This window comes from Bidens hawaiensis, unplaced genomic scaffold (assembly GCF_021521415.1).
Source record: "Bidens hawaiensis isolate Kalapana, Puna unplaced genomic scaffold, B.hawaiensis_p1.1 tig00000904_1, whole genome shotgun sequence".
Lineage (NCBI taxonomy): Eukaryota > Viridiplantae > Streptophyta > Magnoliopsida > Asterales > Asteraceae > Bidens > Bidens hawaiensis.
In genome coordinates this window covers 804,419-825,178 of record NW_027491052.1, presented here as the reverse complement: position 1 = coordinate 825,178, position 20,760 = coordinate 804,419, and the positions used below count along the sequence as shown (strand labels likewise).

Here is a 20,760-nt window from a genome sequence, read left to right as displayed (position 1 = left end):
AACCCCAGCCAGGGGCGCTGCCCCATGGACCCTGCTAGGGGCTAGCGCCCCTAGACCCCGCTACCAGGGCGCTACCCCCGGACCCCCGTTAGTTGAGGGTTTCATAAATTTAGATGTAGGAAATAGTGGTAATAGATAATTGATACGCGTAATGTATTGTACAGTTAGCCGTGCACAACTAAAGAAGGAAATTACCATTAACGGCGAGAGAAATCAACTCCAGGTGAGTTCTAGCCCCATTTCTCTTTGAAATGTTTTCGGGGCTGTGTGCATACTCCTATGTGATAGTTAATACATTTACTTAATTGATAAGTGTATGATATGTGTATGACTATGCATTGGATGTTATTACTATATAATGATAGTATGAATGAGCATGTATATATATATATTATCATATACATGAGACATGTAAAATACACACGTATGATAAATGTATGGTTATTCGAGGCAATAGGGACTAGACCTTTATAATATCTGTGATGTTAGGGACCAGACCCTTATAATATATGTGATGTTAGGGACCAGACCCTTACAATATCTGTGATGATAGGGACCAGACCCTTACAATATCTGTGATGTTTAATGTAGAATAGCTTATGGTATACCATAGGGTTTTATAAAAGAAAGTATGTAAGTACGTATGCATGTATGTAAAGTATGTGTGAAAGAAGTAATAGCAAAGTAAGGTATGAATACGTATCTTCGGACTCGTATGAGTAAGGATAAGAATGTATTGTATGTTAAATTGATTAACTAGAACTCACCCAGCGTAGCTGACTTTTAGTATGCACGCAGGCAGATAGGTTGAGGCAGCTGGCTTGAGGCGGGACACATGGCACGAGCTAAAGAGACTGGCATTTATGAAGAAGTGTCAAGACTATTTTATGTTATGTTATGAATAGACAATTTGTATGTTATGACAAAAATGAATGTTTGTAATGTGATGTTGAAGTTTTAAATTATTCCGCGAAAGTTTAAATTAACTCTGATGTTAGAATTATGTTTATGAGTAAATCCAACACCAAAGTAGGGTTACCGGGAACAGGGCCTTACAATAATGAATTTTATAGGTCGAGATCTTCAAAGAATTGGAGTGAAAGAAGACAAGCTGAGTACGAGTCAAATTCCAATCAAAGATTCAACTTCCAAAATTCAAAGTCCGTATAAGTTTTTACGAAGTTAAAAGCGCGGTAAAGAAAAAGATTCAAATCCAATTGAAGGCGTGTAATGATCAAAAGAAGCAGGTGTTTCTTCAAGCCAGCGGAGCCCAATGAACATTGCAAGAGATCAAGAAAGCCTTGGGAGAATCAAGAGAATGATAACAAGTGTGAAGTTGAAGATCAGCCTATTTCGAGTAGCTAGGAAATTAGGGGTGAGTCAGATACAACAATTAGGGGGGGGGGGGTGGTTATTGTTGGCTCAATTTTTGTTTTGCCCGAATGTAGGGCCCAACCCAAAAATTAAAATGGGTTATAAATGGGTTGCCTGGTAACTAAGTTAGAGTTATTAGGTTTCTTGTTAGCTAAGTTGAGTAAACATTGTAAATAGGACAACCAAGTTAGAGATTTTCAAGAAGATGAGATGCAACCAAGTTAGGGTCCATCAAGAGCCAAACCAAATTAGGTTTTGAGAGTTGTAATCAGTCTTTTGAGTTATATTTTCGGATTAATAAATGAGAGTTATTCATTTACTTCGTGTTTGATTATCGATTCGGGACTTGAAGACCGCCTCTTTCAGGACGCCTTTAACATGATTTATTGTGTTTTGAGTTTTTCCGTGATTACCCCTTTAAGCATGGCTAAAATGGAATTTGTGTTGATGAATTTCGCCGTTAACTTAAATATTTTAAACCTGTATGATATATGTGATGGCGAATTTGTGATGTCTTTAAAACTCTAGGAATTTATATTGAGGAAACCCTTTCGTCGGTACCAGGATTCTAATTACCATAGTCGCACATATGAGTTTATGGCTATGAGATATGTGAAATGAATGTCCAAATGACTTTTCTAAATGAAGATCTTAATAAAGATGCTTATATGTATTAAAGCTTTTGTCAATTTCAAACATTCTGAAAACATTTGTAAGCTTAAAACTCCATTTATAGATTAAAGCAAACATCAGGAATCTAGAATCTTATATTCGATTTGATAAGGAAATCAAAGAGGTTGGTTTCTTAGAAAACAAAGACAAGCCATGTGTTTACACAAAGACAAATGGTAACATAAGTTGTCTTTTTAATCTTAAAAACTCCATTTATAGATTGAAGCAAACATCAGGAAGCTAGAATCTTATATACGATTTGATAAGGAAATGAAAGAGTTTGGTTTCTTAGAAAATAAAGACACATGTGCTTACACAAAGGCTAATGGGAACAAAAATTGTCTTCTTAATCTTGTATATGGATTACATCCTTTTAAGTGGAAACAACATTGGTGAAAGTTTTGCGATGAAGGATATTGGTGTACTTGCATATGCTCCTAGAATTAAGATCTACCAAAGCATATCAAGGAGACTATAAATATAGGTCAAAGAACATACATTGAGAAAAAGATACAGGATTTTAAGCAACAACACTTGTATGGAAACAAGTTGCTTTGAGTTAAATTAGGCTACACTTTTATAAAAGTAAAAATAAAAGTTGGACACCCTTCAAAATTTACCTACACTTTAATCTTGTCTATAGTTTCAAGTTTTAGCCCAGAAATTTGATAGTCGTGGCTAAATTCGAAAGCGTAGACTAAACTTTGAAGGCGTAGGCCTAACTTTCATCCATAAGGCTAAAATTTGAATGTGTAGACTAAATTGCTTGGGTATTATTTGGTAGGCTATATTAGTCTATGAGTAAACTGTTAGGAACAAAGCCGCGATGCGAAAATGACAACACACATGACAAACGATAAACATGCAGAGATTCAAAAATAAACAAGAAACACGGACACAAGAATTTTTATATGGATTGGTTATAATGGGGAACCTACACCCACGGGCTGCAACTACAGTTACAATATATAACTATGTATAGAGACGTAATTAGGGTTTCTAACTTAGTTTCCAATAACTATAATGAGCCTAATTAGAAGTAGCCCACATGCCTTCACAAACCCTAACGTTTATTCGTCCCACACTCTGAGTGATAGGACCGATTGTACCTTTTAAGGATTTAACGTATTTTAAATTTGGGGCATTTACATATATCCCTTACTAATATCATTTATTATATAGTTCCACAACCTTTAAAATCAATTATATATTCCCCCCTTTTAAAGCATATATATTACATGCATACCTGAAGAGGTAGGTCCCAGCAGAGCCCAGTTGGACCCGCAAGACTCACCTTGAATAGGGACGTCTGCACAATAACCAACTGCTCCAGCAGGGCCCACCATGCTCAGAGAACCATACGCGCAGTACGCCAGCTGTACCCGCAGGGGAAGCCTCCCAATGGCGAAGTACCCCGCCTGTTCCCGCAGCTGCGGATACAAGCCATCAGGGAAGGCTACCCGCACTAACAGCAAGGCTACACGCACAAGGCATTCGCTACTTCAGTAGTCACATGAAGGAATGAGCAAGGCGGAAATACTCCCGCCTAAATGAGCCAGTCCGTATGCTTCTGGAAGGTCTTTCGTACTATACCTACTAAGGTATGGGCGGAACAGACAATTTGACCAGAGCAGCCCATGAACCAATCACAGGGTGACAGCTCACCGACAACAATACGAGGAGGAGCACCCTCTAGTACTGTTTGTCACTATTAGCCGCTGCCTACTCACCAACCCTTACGATGGGACGCGCGCAGCCTACAGTTGGTGGAACAGTGCGTAGCCGGCAGTAAAGGAACAGTATACAGCCGAACTTTACTGTTGGCCGTAGCCTATCCACCAACCAGCATGGCCTGTGCGTAGTCCACTGTTGGTAGAACAGGAATACTATTCAGCCGGCTGTACCTTCTAGGAAACTTACCTTCGGCTATAAATACTCCAACACCTTGGAATGGTAAGGACATCATCTGATATCTCAATCTTATCTAGCAATCTCTTAATATACACTTATATTCAGCGCAATCTAGTCTGATTCTCACGCCGTAGGGTGGTCACAAGGAGGAACCCCCCCTTCTCAGTGACGAGCTTACGGTGTCTGTTTTGCAGGTCCCCTGAAGAACAACCTTCTCTGCTGGACCTTATCCTCGTGGGAAACATTACTTAACCCCCAGATTATCTATAATCTGCCCGTGGGTTCACTTAGTGTTTCTTCATTGGCGCCATCCGTGCATAAAAGCTAGAACTAATTTTTAGTTTTTTCAAAATTTCTGAAGAAATGGTTAACGTTACTCCGGTCCAAAGGCCAGTAGTCGACCAAGAAACCCCGGTAACCACAACCCCAGCAACTGGGGGGAACACCGGCGGTTATACAAATCTTACGAACACTACCCCGACTACCCAAGCCGGGGCAAGTGCAGTAAATATTCCACTGGGATTCACTGATGCCCAGTTGGAAAAACGAACGAGGGTCCCTCGCCAAACACTAGATCAAGTGAAGGCGTGGGCCGAAGCACGTCAGAGAGAGTTCCAAGCTGAATTGGATGAACGCTTGCGTTCAGTTCAACAGGCTGACGAATTCGGCAGTACTCGCCAACATCTCAATATGAACAGTGAGTGCGAGTACTCAGACGACGAGAGGGAAGAATCCGATACCGACGCAAACCCTCGCCATAAGGCAAAAGGGAAGCGTAAGGAAACGGACGTCCAGCCGAAAAGGAACTTTGGGGAAGCTTTTAAACCCACGAATGCGGAGAGAAACCCTCGTGACTTCTCCAAAACCTTTAGGCTAACTGCTACAAATGCAGGAAAGTCAAAGTTCGCAAGGGACATTGCGGAAGCAATCGCCCCGAGAAGTGCCAAACAAATGTCCAACATTGGCACTTATGATGGTCTATCCGACCCAGACGACCACTTGAACAGATTCATTGCGGGGGCAACCGTCAGTAACTGGACGGAACCAACGTGGTGTTATATGTTCCAGATGACTCTGGTTGGAGCTGCCAGGGCATGGTTCGATCGTTTACCGGTCCACCACATATATGACTGGGCGGACTTTCAGAACAAGTTCAGCCAGCACTTCAGCCAACAGAGGAAATATACCGAAGAACAGTGGACGATCCTCAACTGCGTGAGAGAGGAGGAAGAATCTTTACTAGACTTCATCACCCGCTTCAACTCCAAAAAGCTAAGTCTCGGCAGCATAAGTGAAGATCTTGTTCGCGCCGCTTTCATCCAAGGCGCTGAATACCCAGAGCTTATCCGCACATTAACGGGTAAGGATGGCATGCCATCAACATGGGATGCCATCATGACGGCGGCAAAGCGCTTTGCCGAGACGGAAAAGCAACTGGGAAGGGATCTCCCCCAGAGTACACACCTCTACACGCAGAGGACAAGAGAGAACAATGTTCGGATCGCCCGGCAGAACAAAAAGAGGAAGCTAGGTATCTGGCAGTCAAGGGTAAACTTTGACACCTCATCCAGCTCTCACCCTCTTGTTGGCGGAAGAAATCACACACACCCTTCAAACCAAAAGCACCGGTGGACGCCACTCACCAAAAGCGTCACGGAGATATTTGCCACTGAAAAGGTACCGTGGCCAAAAGCTCCAATGATCCAGCAGGGACCTAATGCGGATCAGAGCAAATCCTGTGACTTCCACGGGACCAAAGGTCATAGTACGGAAGAGTGTACATCCTTGAAGGATATTATCGAAGCATTCGTCAAGGATGGAAGACTGGCACACCTGGTGGCATCAATCAAGAAGGGAGGAAGAAACGACAACCGGTACCGAGGCAACGGACGAAAGCCCGTTGACATCAGCATCAACATGGTTCATGGTAAGATCAGAGGAAGAAAAAGGAGAACGCCAGAACCATGCGCGTGGAAGGAAGCTGAGGTGCGCTTCCCGCGAGTGCCAGGAGGACCCAGCAAAGAAGGCCCTATCGTCATCAAAAGCCAGCTGGGGCACTACATCACTTCCCGCACTCTTGCTGACAACGGCGCATCGTCAACGGTGATGTACATGCAGTTCTTTGACAAGCTAGACGATGAAGACAAGGAACGCCTGGAAACGATCTGCGCCTCGATGGAAGGGTTTGATGGCAGCACAAACACCCCCCTGGGTATCCTATCTTTCCCCGTCACTCTTACGGATGGAAAACACTCCCGCACAGAAGATGTGGACTTTGTCGTGATGAGGAAGCCACACCATACATACGACATCCTCTTCGGGAGAGACGGGATGGCAAGGTTCAACGCCGTGGTATCCTCAGTCCACGGCATGATGGGATGGCCAACAGCTGAGGGTGTAGCGATGATCACCGGCATTCCCCAGAATTTGGTGAGCGATAACGGCACCAACTTTGCTGACAAGAAGCTACAGCAGTGGCTGAAAGAACTTCAAATCACCCACACCTTTACCTCAGTGGCACACCCGCAAGGTAATGGTGAGGTGGAAAGAGCAAATAAGAGCATCGTCGAAGGCATAAAGAAAAGACTCTTGGAACACAGATCCGGCTGGGTGGACGAGCTTCCGCACGTCCTTTGGGCAAACAGAACGCTGAAGAAGGCCATTACGGGAGAAACCCCGTTCAGTCTCACTTATGGCACTGAAGCCATGGTCCCGGTCGAAATTGGTTTACCCTCACCAAGGGTCTTGATTCAGCCAGAAGACAATGATGCGGAAAGACGGTTGGACCTTATGCTAACCGAGGAACGCAGAGACTTAGCCGCAGTGCGTGAAGAGAACTACAAGCGACAAATGCAAAAGTACTACAACACGCGGGTAAAACTCTGCAACTTCAATGAAGGAGACTACATACTGCGTAACAACGAGGCTTCGAATCAAGAATGCCCAGGAAAGCTGGCCCCAGTCTGGGAAGGGCCATACATTATCAAAGAAGTCCTGGGAAAAGGCGCATACCGGCTCGAAAGGCTCGATGGCACTCCCATCCCAAGAACATGGAATGGAGCTCAATTACGCAAATGTTATATGTAGATCAATTCCAAATTTGTAAAGAAAAGGCCTAGAGCCACTTCTAATGGAAATGATTCTCCTTTCACAGTGTGTTGATAGCCTTACATTTATACTTATGAACTTCCCACACTGGTGCAGGTATTCACCGCATAAATGGGGGAAGAAGTAAGTCATTACGTGTGGAAGGCGGCAAAACCCGCATAAACACAACGCTAAAAATAAGGAAAACCTACACGCAGGTCAGATGTAAGTAAAGTTTAGCCATCCTTGTAAGTGCAAGTGACGGTCTTACCCGCACAATCACGAACAAGGAAGCAAAACTTCAACCTATCATCTACCACGTTCAAAGGTTAACTTATTCTGAACACTTAGAAAATTTCAAAGGAAAAGATGAGGAAAACTTCCACGCAGGTCAGATATAAGTAAAGTTAAGCCATCCTACTAAGTGTAAGTGACGGTCATACCCGCACAATCATGAAAGAGGAAGCGAAACAAACTTATAATTTACCACGTTAAAAAGTTAACTTATCCAAGTACTAAAGAAATTACTAAGTTAGATCAAAACATGCGTAAAATAAACAAGGCAAAGAACAAACACAATCTTTATTTCATCAAATTCAAACATTACAAAGATAGCTATACAAAAGCAAAAATCTACGCTAATGGTGGAAAGGGATCTTCAGAATCAGGCTTCAGGACCTCTTCCACTTGGACCCGCTCCATCAGTAGAGCGTGGTGGTTCAAGGAAGGCTTTAAGAATAGCTAGCCCATCATCAGCAGCAGCGACTTCGTTCACCTTGTCCACCACAGGATGCGGGAAGGCGGCATACTGGTTCACTGCTTGGTCGTAAATAGCTTCAGTATCCACATCGTACAAAGGGAAGTTGGAAGGCGGGATGCCTTTCTCAACGAACCCTAGACCAAGCAGGAAGCCGGCCTTTTCCCCATCCTCATGAGAAGCGTTGAGGGCTGCGCTCATAGCATCGTCATAAGACGTCTCTGAGAAGACCCGATGCACAACCTACAAAGAAAAAATACAAGTATCAGAACCTTTTCTATTTACAAAGAAAAGCGTGAAGACATGAAGCTAAACTTACCTGAGACAACGCTTCTCGAAGAAGCCATTCCTTGGCAACCAGAGCTTCTTGGAGGGCGGCTTGAGCTTGGGTACAGGCGCGTTCGGCTTCACTTTTATTAAGGTTGGCAAGCAACACTTCCTTTGCAGCAGCCTCTTCGACGCCCTTTAGCTTACGCTCAGTGTGGTCAAGCACGCCCCTCTGGTCCAGGATCTCTTGGAGCTTCTTCGCGTCCTCCATCGCCAAGGCATCATGAGCCTGCTGGAGAGCCTCTAATTTGGCCTTAAGCTCTTCATTCTCCACGCGTAGAGGCTCGGCAACAGCTTCAGCCTTGGTGGCCCTTTCAGTCGCGTTCCTAGCAGTCTCCTTAGCCAGCCGAAGCTGTTCATTAACAGCTTGGGCAGCCTTGGGGCGAGCCTCGAGACGGGCATGAACCTCGACTTCAAGGGCCTTGAACGCCTTCTCCTTCTCCGCCGCCGCGGTGGAAAGCCTCCTATTCTCCTCCCAGATAGCCCGCGCCTGAGCTACTTCCTGAAGGCGAGCTGCTTTTAACTTGTCGTTTTCACGACAAAGCAGCTCGACGCGCGGCTGCATCCGGGCCAGGAGAACCCGAAGCTCATTGCTTAGCCTACCCTCCTGGTAGCTAGCCATGGCTTCCCCCAACGCACCACTGGGAGCAGCGTGACGAGCCCACTCCACGCACTCCACAGGTGTGCGAAGGGTTGTTCCTCGGCGAATGTTCCATCGTGGAACATACACTTCATTGGAATCCGACATTGCAAAAAACATAAAGCAGTTAGGAAAAGATGATAAAGAAAAAATATATATAAATGGGCCAAAAGAACCCTACGCACCTGTAGGGTCAATTACAGGCCGATAGCCGCCGAACCCATCACCTGAACCCAACGAAAATCCATCCAAGAGGTCAGGCAGATGGGAAGGTGGCAGAGATTGGCGAGAAGCCCCATGCGTACCTGATGGATCGGCCGTCGTTGCCGATGGCGGGGGCATGGTAGCAGCCGCCGCGGTGGCCGCTGCAGAATCCGCAGCAATAGTAACCGCCGGCTCGGTGAAAGATGCTGTAAAAATAGCACTCACAGCCGGCGGTGACGTCATCACAACTGGAACAGTCGGCTCAACGGAGTGAGCAACTGAACCAGTGGAAGCAGGCGCAGGCGCAGACGCCTGGGTCGTCGCCTCAGGTAGGCTGACCGGGCCTACCGTCATTGGCGGGGAGGTACTCCTCTGCGCTCCACCCTGGAATGCGTCAACATCCACGCCTGCACAAAGGAAAGTGTTAAATGATATTAAGCTATGAAGATAAAAGCTAAAGGATATTTGTACTTACGGGTTTTCTTGAGCCTGAAAGTACGGACGGGCGGGGATGAACCCGATGGAACCGGCCTCTTCACGCCGGTCACCGTTGTCATCCTGGGCTCTTCGGTGACAGTTGTCACAGCCTCCGGAATGGTGATCTTGTCACCACCGGGATTCCCCGCCACCTCTTCGCTCTCGGTCTCCGAGTCAGACCGAGGCGCTGGATCGGCTGTGGAGGCCACCTTCTCCTTCCCCTTCCCGCCGGCAACCTTCTTCTTCCGCACCAACGGAGGACCATCTGCGGATTCCTCATCAGAACATACGATTAGAGGAATTCCAGCAGAGGTTTCAACATTGAGGGGTCGAGGGTCGAAGAGCGCCTTACCTGGCCGACGGGCGCTAAGGATCTCATGGCCTAGCGGATAGACCTCCACGAACCGATCCGCCGTTTGTTCTAGGATGGGCAACTCGTTCTCATATAAAGCGCGAGTACCCATCCGTGCGGGACCGTCAGCCTCCCGCGGGTTCAGGAGCGACTGCAAGTCGTTCCCCTCTGAAATAAACAGGAAAAAAGTTAGAAGAAATTCTAAATCAACAAAAAGAAAGAAAGCATACCGTAAGGAACAGAGTTCGAACCGTATTCGAGGACGATTGGGATCTTATGCGCAGCCGCAGCCTTCCACACCCGGCTCATCCCCAGCATCACCATCCCGGACTCCGCAAACCGGTAAACCGGAGATTGGACCCGAGATATCTTCGCAAACCATTCCGCCTCCTGGTAGTTGGAGGCGTGAAGGCTGGGAAGTGCTTGCCCATTCTTGAATTTCATGGCAATGGGGATGGCGCGAGCGGATATGAAGAAAAACTCCCGCTTCCACGAGCGAAGACTGCGCTCGGTCGCGCAGATCTTTAAACCCTTAATTCGGGTTGTCAGGGTATACCACCCCTGGATGCACCTCCAAGTGTAGAAGGTCATCAGGCGGTCAACATAGGGCTCAACGCCCAAAATCCGGCACACCCACTCGAAGTGGCGAATCTTGGCGATCGCCATGGGGTGCAACTCGGTCAAATGAACACCGTGCCTCTCAAGGACACGGTAAACAAACTTTGTCAATGGGAACCTAAGATTCCCATAGACAAAGAATGCAGCATATACCCCGATCTTGCCTCTGGGGGCATCGTACACCGTCTGGTGGGGTTCAGGAAACTCAGGCTCGAGAGACTCGAGCATGAACTTCCTAACGACGTACCGATACAGATCGCCAGGCAGAGCACACTGGCACTCGCCAGCAGTACTCTTGTCATCGACTGCAGATTCGAGATCACGAGACATCTTGTAAAAGAAGAAGAAAACGATTTCGGGAGAATGCTTGCCTGAAAAGGTGAGTATTCGCCGAAAATCGCAAAGAAGATGAAGAGAAGAGTGAAAGTGTGGATTACAAAGAACCCTCTCCCCCTTTATATAGTAATCGCAATTAATGCGATGAAATTAATGCGGAAGAGAGAGAAAACGAAAGTGCAATAAAACTATGACACGTGGCAAAAAGCAAGCTGGCAACAGCTGTTGACAGGACGCATACCATTAATTTCGCGGCCACGGGCCGGAAAAATCGCGCCCACGCGCCTGAAAAAGCGTCTGGAATGACCATGTACTGTCACGTCACCATAACTTCCTGCACGTCCTGACACAGTCAGAAGAAACCGTCGCACGACGTGTCAGAGGTTTGGACTGTTCTTATCCTTCCACCAACTCTTCGAATTTCAAAATTCAAAATTCAAAATTCAAAAAGATTCAAAAGTAAGCGGGAAAATACCCCTTACCTTGGCAACCAAGTAACTGTAAGACAGGTGCGGGTACAGTGTTAAGGCAAAACCCTTCACATACTTAGCACCCGTAGGGAATTGACGCCAGGAATACCTTGGAAGTAAAGTAACCGTAAGACAAGTGCGGGTACAGTGTCAAGGCAAAACCCTTCACATACTTAGCACTCTGCAGGGAATTCAAACCAAGAAGGATCTTCTGGGCCATGCTGGCGGGAACGGGAATAACATCCCCGCATGACGGGAACGTCGAGAACTATATTGTTCGAAACTCCATGATGGGATTGGTGGTTTTAGCATAATTGATCAGTATGTTGAAAACTACCAAAACACCACGGAGAATCCACACAAGTAGGACTCCACGCTCCTGACGTACGAGGAGGTTACAAACCTACCCGCTTCACACCCAAAGATCAAGCAGAAAAGTCGGGAATTTCTGCGTGACATCAGGAAAACCGCGGGAAGAATCACCACGGAAAACCGAAAAACTAAACCCTTTTCAAAAAACTCCTTGCTAAGTCCAAAAGTTCACCTCACTTATTAATAATTCATGAGAAGAACATTGGACTGGGGGGACTTGAAGAGGTAGGTCCCAGCAGAGCCCAGTTGGACCCGCAAGACTCACCTTGAATAGGGACGTCTGCGCAATAACCAACTGCTCCAGCAGGGCCCACCATGCTCAGAGAACCTTACGCGCAGTACGCCAGCTGTACCCGCAGGGGAAGCCTCCCAATGGCGAAGTACCCCGCCTGTTCCCGCAGCTGCGGATACAAGCCATCAGGGAAGGCTACCCGCACTAACAGCAAGGCTACACGCACAAGGCATTCGCTACTTCAGTAGTCACATGAAGTAATGAGCAAGGCGGAAATACTCCCGCCTAAATGAGCCAGTCCGTATGCTTCTGGAAGGTCTTTCGTACTATACCTACTAAGGTATGGGCGGAACAGACAATTTGACCAGGGCAGCCCATGAACCAATCACAGGGTGACAGCTCACCGACAACAATACGAGGAGGAGCATCCTCTAGTACTGTTTGTCACTATTAGCCGCTGCCTACTCACCAACCCTTACGATGGGACGCGCGCAGCCTACAGTTGGTGGAACAGTGCGTAGCCGGCAGTAAAGGAACAATATACAGCCGAACTTTACTGTTGGCCGTAGCCTATCCACCAACCAGCATGGCCTGTGCGTAGTCCACTGTTGGTAGAACAGGAATATTATTCAGCCGGCTGTACCTTTTAGGAAACCTACCTTCGGCTATAAATACTCCAACACCTTGGAATGGTAAGGACATCATCTGATATCTCAATCTTATCTAGCAATCTCTTAATATACACTTATATTCAGAGCAATCTAGTCTGATTCTCACGCCGGAGGGTGGTCACAAGGAGGAACCCCCCCTTCTCAGTGACGAGCTTACGGTGTCTGTTTTGCAGGTCCCCTGAAGAACAACCTTCTCTGCTGGACCTCATCCTCGTAGGAAACATTACTTAACCCCCAGATTATCTATAATCTGCCCGTGGGTTCACTTAGTGTTTCTTCCATACCCATTTCATTAAAAAACTTTTATTATATTACCATTTTACCCTTAATACAATCCATTACATATTTCCCTAATTTCTTTAATCGATGGCTTCTTCTTGATTTTCCAGTAAATCTTAAATCTTGATTAACTAATCTTGTTTATATGACAAAAAGAATTCTTCCATATATATGATTAAAATAACAACCATAAACTTTTTGAAAAAATAACATTCATAAACACTATCCAATGTTTTCCAACACCAGTGAAGAACAAGTCGCCACCACCGTCATCCATGAACTTATGATATTGAACCACCACCGTTAATTATTCTATCATCTACTTTCCACCGCCACCACACCTAACCCAAACCTTAACACCACAAGCCACTTTCTATCACTCACCACCCTTACACACATCCACCGCCGCTCACCACCCACCATTCGCCGTCTTCATAATCTTCGTTTTTCACCAACGCGGAACCTGTCGCAAATCACACCTACTTGCCACCACCATACTCCGTAGACTGATATTCCATTGTTCGCTCTCAACCGCCATCGTCAGATTCCACCATCCCTAATTTTGATTTGCAGGTGGAACAAGATTCCCGGCTGGGCTCATCACTGGCGCTGGTTTGGCTCGCAGGTGGAACTATGGCCGAGAGGAAACTTTTTGGAATGAAACAGAGGGTTTGTTTAATTTGATGGAAATTTAAAAGGGTAATTGGGTAATTTCTTGTAAGATCGGAGAAATATGTAATTAATTCAAAAGGCTGGATAAATATGTAATAAACTCTTTTAATAAGGGGATAAATGTAAAAATCCCTTTAAATTGAGCCTTAGCTTGACTAACGTGGCGCGTTCATATTGGTTTAAAATAAGAATGACTATGAAATGACCGGATAAACAAGTATTATTATTTAAATAAAAAAATTTAGTCATTATGTAGTAATGTTCCTTTTTATGAGTTATTGTTAAAAACTTAATATATCAATCTATATGAGCGGGTATAAATTCTTTCAACGGGGGTTGCTAATGCTAATACCAGAGGAGAGTAGTTCCCCAACGACAATAGGTGATATCTGTTACCAGCCCCGGCCCCGGATCACATCCTTCACCCGCTCCTAACCTTGGAAGTAAAAGACCTTATCCTTATCCAATTCCATTGGACGCTACAAAGTATCCTACTCTAGTAGTTAAGATTTTTTTGGTATACATGGTTTACCATTCCTTTGGGTTCATTGGACCTCTATCACCAAGCGTGAAGCCGTCCCATATGCGCATTAACATCTGAAACTAGTATAAGATTACATAAAAAAAAATAATTATATTTAATAAGTTATAGGCGTGTCCCCATTTGAGTTAACTATCGCCTCCATCAAGTTGAGAATCCCAACACATGGGTGATGGGTCACGTTATGGATGTCAGGTTTTTGTTTATAAAAAGCTCACGATTGTTGATTTGTCTCTATCGTAACTCACCCTCTTTTTCTCAAAACTTTATAAAACACCTTTTCCAATAACACTGGAGTAAAAAAGGTCAATGAAAGTGCACCAAAACCCCATGTGGCTTTCCTTCCAAGCCCTGGACCGGCTCTTTCGGGATGCCTTTAATAGGATTTTATTGAGTTTTGAGTTTGTCCGTGATTACCCCTTTAAGCATGATTAAAATGGAATTTGTGTTGGTGAAGTTCGCCGTTAACTTAAATATTTTAAACCTGTATGATATATGAGATGGTGAATTTGTGATGGCGAATTTTTGATGTCTTTAAAACTCTAGGAATTTATATTGAGGAAACCCTTTCGTCGATACTAGGATTCTAATTACCATAGTCACACATTATGAGTTTATGGCTATGAGATATGTGAAATGAATGTCCAAATGACTTTTCTAAATGAATATCTTAATGAAGATGCTTATATGTATTAAATCTTATGTCAATTTCAAACATCCCGAAAACATTTGTAAGCTTCAAAACTCCAGTTATAGATTGAAGCAAACGTCAGGAAGCTAGAATCTTATATTCGACTTGATGAGGAAATAAAAGAGTTTGGTTTCTTAGAAAACAAAGACAAGCCATGTGCTTACACAAAGGCTAATGGGAACAAAAATTGTCTTCTTAATCTTAAAAACTCTATTTATGGATTGAAGCAAACATCAGGAAGCTAGAATCTTATATTCGATTTGATGAGGAAATCAAAGAGTTTGGTTTCTTAGAAAACAAAGAAAAGTCATGTGCTTACACAAAGGTTAATGGGAACAAAAATTGTCTTCTTAATCTTGTATATGGATTACATCCTTTTAAGTGGAAACAACATTGGTGAAAGTTTTCCGATGAAGGATATTGGCGTACTAGCATACGTTCCTAAAACTAAGATCTACCGAAATATATCAAAGAGACTATAAATATACGTCAAATAACACACATTGAGAAAAAGCTATAACATTTTAAGCAACTTTTATGGAAACAAGTTGCTTTGAGTTAAATTAGGCTACACTTTCATTATGTAGTAATGTTACTTTTTATGAGTCATCGTTAAAAACTTAAAATATCTAAAGATAGTTTAGATTTTTTTTTGTATACATTCCTATGGGTTCATTGGACATCTACCACAAAACGTAAAGCCGCCCCACACGTGCACTATTATCTGAAACTAGTATAAGACTACATAAAAAACAATTATATTTAAAAAGTTATAGGCGTGTCGGCCATTTGAGTTAACTATCGCCTCCATCAAGTTGAGAATCCCAACACATGGGTGATGGGACACGTTTATGGATGCCAGTTTTTTGTGCATAAAAAGCTCACTATTGTCTATCGTAACACACGCACTTTTTCTCAAAACTTTCTAACACCTTTCCAATAGCATTGGAGTAAGAATGGTCAATGAGAGTGCACCAAAACCCCATGTGGCTTTCCTTTCAAGCCCTGGAATGGGTCACATCACCCCACTTTACGAACTAGCCATTCGTCTTGTAACCGAACACAACTTTCAGGTCAGTTTTCTAGTCATCCCTGCTGCTTCCACCCCTGCTCAAGACAAATACCTAAACTCCAACTCACTTCCTGACCTCCATGTTATCGAACTCCCGTCAGCTGACATGTCAGATTTCCACTTAAACGACATGTCTGTTGTTATTCGTTTGTGTTGTATATAGTGCAAGAACACATCCGTCCACTTAGATCCGTATTAACCGGATCAAAACGACCAAAACCAAAAGCTTTCGTCATCGATATGTTCTGTACCGGCGTGTTTGAAGCTTGTAAAGACATGAATATTCCAGTGTATTCATTTTTCACCGCTTCCGCGGCTTTTTTGACCTTCTCTTTGTATCTACCCAAGCTGGACTACAAGGCGGATGGCGAGTTCGTGTTACGACCAGAACCTGTCAAGGTTCCCGGTTGTAACCCGATCCGAACTCAAGACTTGATGGATCTAATCCCAAATGGTATGATCGATGATTACAAGTTGTGGTTCTTGCACGTTAGTAGGTTATCTATGGTTAAAGGGATATTCGTGAATACTTGGGATGATCTTGAACCGGTTTCACTCAAAGCTATGAAACATGAACGGTTCTTTCTTGATATTCCCACACCGCAGGCCTATCCAATCGGACCACTCACGAAACAAGGCGAACCACTTGTGTCCGAGTACGAGAAAGAAACTATTGCATGGCTTGATAAGCAACCAAAAGGATCAGTTCTGTTAGTTGCACTCGGAAGTGGAGGGACACTAACAAGTGAACAACTCATTGAGTTGGCTTGGGGTCTAGAACTGAGTCAGCAACGCTTTATTCTGGTGGTTTGAAAGCCGAGTGACTGCTCTCTTTCGGCCTTTTTCAGTGCTGGGAGTGACCCTGATGACCCAAAAGCGTACTTGCCAGACGGGTTTGTGGAGAGGACAAACAAAGTGGGGTTGGTGGTAAGTTCATGGGCACCTCAAGTGGCTGTGTAGAGTCACCCTTCAACAGGGGCATTTTTGTCGCACTGTGGGTGTAACTCGACTATGGAGAGTGTTAAGTATGGTGTGCCAGTTATTGCGTGGCCGTTGTATGTGGAGCAGAGGATGAATGCAACAATGTTATGCAAAGAAGTTGGGGTGGCGGTGAAGATGCCGGTGGTTGGTGAAGGAGGCGAGACGGTGGTGGTGGGGAGAAAGGAGATTGAGTTGGTGGTTAAGGCGGTTATGGAGGGTGAAGAAGGTAAGAAGCTGAGGAAGAGAGCGAAAGAGCTCGAAGCAAAGGGTAGGGAGACATTGAGTCGTGTCGGGTCGTCTTATGACGCACTCACTCGAGTTGTCGAGTCATGGAAAATTGAGACTTGAGGGTTGTCTACAAGAAAAATGTTCGTCTATAGTTTGCAACAGTCAGGGTAGGGTGATGTCTTTCTTTTGTTAAATTATATGAAAATGTGGTATGAAATTCGTATGAAAAATAATAAGGTTAACAAGTAGATTTAATTTAGGGGTGCAACTTGATGTTAAATTGTATCAGAATGTGAGATGAAATTTGCGTGAAAAATAATAAAGTTAATAGGCTACTTATAGATTTAATGTATTTTCTTTGAATTTGACCTTGAAGAGTCGTTGGCTCTTCACCCATTTGGCATATAATATGCATGCTAAGGAAAAGTGTGCAGGGGTAACCCCTTAAAAAAACCATCTACAACCATTATCAGAGCATCGCTGCATGAAAGATTAAACGAGCATCTACTCACTAGAAACAAGAAGAGAAGATAGTACAAGAATAAAGGATAATAACTGGAAAAGGACAGCTCACATACGTGGTCGGCCATTAGGAACAATAGTATAATTATAAATGTCGTATTGTCTTCTATGTCATAACGCCTGCAACAATGCTCATAAGATCAATATCAGTATATTTACACCTTTAACTATGTGTTTTGCTACCAATCTCATATAACTCTCAGATATCACTCATATATCCACTCATTAGAGTCGATCTCAGCCCGATAACCGATCCGGCTAGGATTTGCTTTAACATTGCGCTATCCAGTGAAAGAACTTGAGTTTTACGACAATATTTGGTGATTTTTTGGGAGAATATAGGAGGTAGCGTTATGACATCAGCAAGCAACGTACTAGATGGCGGAATCACGGCGAAGGAATAAGAAGAAGAGATAAAAGTTGAATAGGAAGATGAAATAGTTGAAGAATTGGGGGCTAGATGCTTAGGCAAAAACCACGAGTTTCTTTTGAACCTCAAAAGACAATAAGAAAGAGAAGCAACGATTCAATCCGTCCAAACAAATCTGTTAAACACGACGACGGCGCCGGAAAGTACAACCATGACAAGTATGTTAAATGTGACGACAACAAGAAATGAAACAACAATAAGGTTAGGTAATCCTATTCTCACAAACACCATAATCAGCACCATGTTTAATACCATCCCAGCACAAACAAACATACTAACACCAACACCACAGCAAAGCGTGACCTTTATGCACTCAAACATCCAAACTCCCAATTCATAGCCACCATTCCAAACATTGCACACACCACACCCCTAGTGGACTGTGGTTGATGGGACCGCAAATAATGCACATCTTTACCTATAATTCAGGAGTAAGGCCAGAAACTGTTATATCGTCTCTTGCCTTTAGTCAAGGCTTGTTTGGCTCCACAACCCCACCTTCGACAACCGTCCCAATATCTTAGAATACTCAGTTACCTTTGAAAAATTGGTCTAGATACAGCCATACAATCCCTAGACCTAACTACACCTTACAAACTATCATCCGCTTATACCTAATCGAAATTCACAAAGAGAATCATAGAGGCCAAGCTCCAAGTTAAAATGAAGATGCCATCCACCATCGACGAACACGATGGTATGGGAGACTCAGATGACCATATATTCTCATTTGTTGGAGCAGTGGAGGTGGAAGGTTAGTCGATGGTTGGATTGTGCCACATGTTTACCCAAATGTTGACAAGTGCAGCATGAAAATGGTTTGACAAACTGGAAGTAGGTTGCCTAGATAGATTCGACGAGCTACAAAGGGTCTTCATGAATAATTTTCGCTAGAGAAGAAAAAGCGCAAAAGCTCATACCTCGTTAAATAGCCTGAAGAGACGAGATGGGGAAACCGTCGAAGAGTTTATAGAGAGGTTCAATAAGGAAAGTATGGAAGTGGCAGAAGCAGAGGACCAAGTAAAAATTTATGCGTTTTGCCATGGAGTGAGAGACAACCAACTGGTGGAGATGCTCCACGAGGACCTCCCAACCACGTTAGAGGGGGTCATGGATAAATCCAAAGCATTCATCAGGGGAAAAGGGGTGTGTCAGACAGAAAGTGAAGTACGAAATGCCAAACCCAATAACCAGTGGAAAATACCAACATATCGTCAACCAAAGAGATGCCCAAATTGGAACCGATCAAGGCTACAACCATATACAAGACCAAATAGAGGTGCTTTGACACCTTTGCGGTTCTCATCTCCAACACCAACACCCAAAATGGTCATACTCACAAACCTAACTAAAATATCCTCTGGAATCCTAACAAACGAAGACGTAAAATTCTCAATACCTTCAAGACAAAGGCCAACTAAATTTACTAACACCCGCCACTTCTGCGAATACCACAAGGAGAAGGGGCACCACACAGATTACTTTTGGGTACTACTTAAGGAAATAGAAAAATGTAATCAAGTTGTAAGGCCCCGATCCCAGTGCCCTACATTGGGTGTTGGATTTACTCATAAACACAGTCCAAATATCAGAGTGAATTAAAAATTTGTCGCGGAATAATAAAAAGGTCAACCCATTCATTTCATAACTTAAAATTCTTGTTTAAAACATTCAAATTGTTACTTAAAACATAAAATAAAACATCGTGTCTTCTTTCTCAAGATGCCAGCCACTCAGTCCATACCATGTGCCATCCTCAAGCCAGCTACTTTATCCTATTTACCAGCGTGCATACTAAAATCAGCTATACCGAGTGAGTTCTAGTTAATCAGACAACATACATTACATTCACATACTTACATATACGCATTCGAAGATACTATTGCATACTTAACCTGCTTACCTTTCATTCATATATACTCACATACATTCTTACTTTCAAACTTTCATACATTCATACTTTCATTCTGTCATACTTTCTTGTTTAACTTTCATATTACATACATAACTATCTCTACATTTTAAAGAGCCTTTCGTCCTATAACCTCACAGATATTATTAGGGTCCGTCGCCTTCCTTTCAAAGATACTATCAGGGTCTGCCACCCTTATTTCACAGATATTATTAGAGTCTGCCACCCTCATTTCACATATGCTATTAGGGTCTTGCGCCATCCTTACACCGATATTATCAGGGTCTGCCACCCTCATAACCATACAGCCATACAATCATACTTGTCATACAACCACACATACTTTAGCTATATTTTGTTATATATATATATATTATATAAGTATTCAGAAACTTCCAAGTACATACTCTTAACTCTTTCTATATCATTCAAATATTATTCGTAAATAGTCATATAGCATACACTTACCACTTAAGGTAAGTTTATTAACTAAACACATAGGAGTATGCACACAGCCTCGAAAAACATAACAGAGAAAGGGGCTAGAAACTCACATGAATCCGGTTTCTCTCGGAGTTAATGGTAATACCTCTCTTCAACTGAGCGCAGCTAACTGTTTAACAAGTTAGAAGCATCACTTAACTACTCATAACTAAATCATATTCTAGCTTAGTGAAGTCCCTAACGAACGGGATTCCGGGGCAGCGCCCTTAGCAACGGGGTCTAGGGGCAGCAGTCCCCTAGTAGGGTCGGAGGGTCCAACGGGCAAAGCCCCTGGCTGGGTCGAAAATGACCTTTTCATGATTTTGAGCCAAGTTAAGACTAGTCGAATCGAGTCATTTTTAGTCGAGTCTATTCTAATCAAGTCTAGTTTCTCATTCGATTCGATTCTTTTCTAGTCGAGTCGAATCCCCATTCGATTCAATTTGTTT

General features: G+C 43.7%; 1 pseudogene; it reads left to right on the top strand.

Annotated features, from left to right (window-relative positions):
- Window positions 1-15,635: 15,635 nt before the first annotated feature.
- Window positions 15,636-17,084, top strand: LOC143545227 (anthocyanidin 3-O-glucosyltransferase 5-like; annotated as a pseudogene).
- Window positions 17,085-20,760: the final 3,676 nt, after the last annotated feature.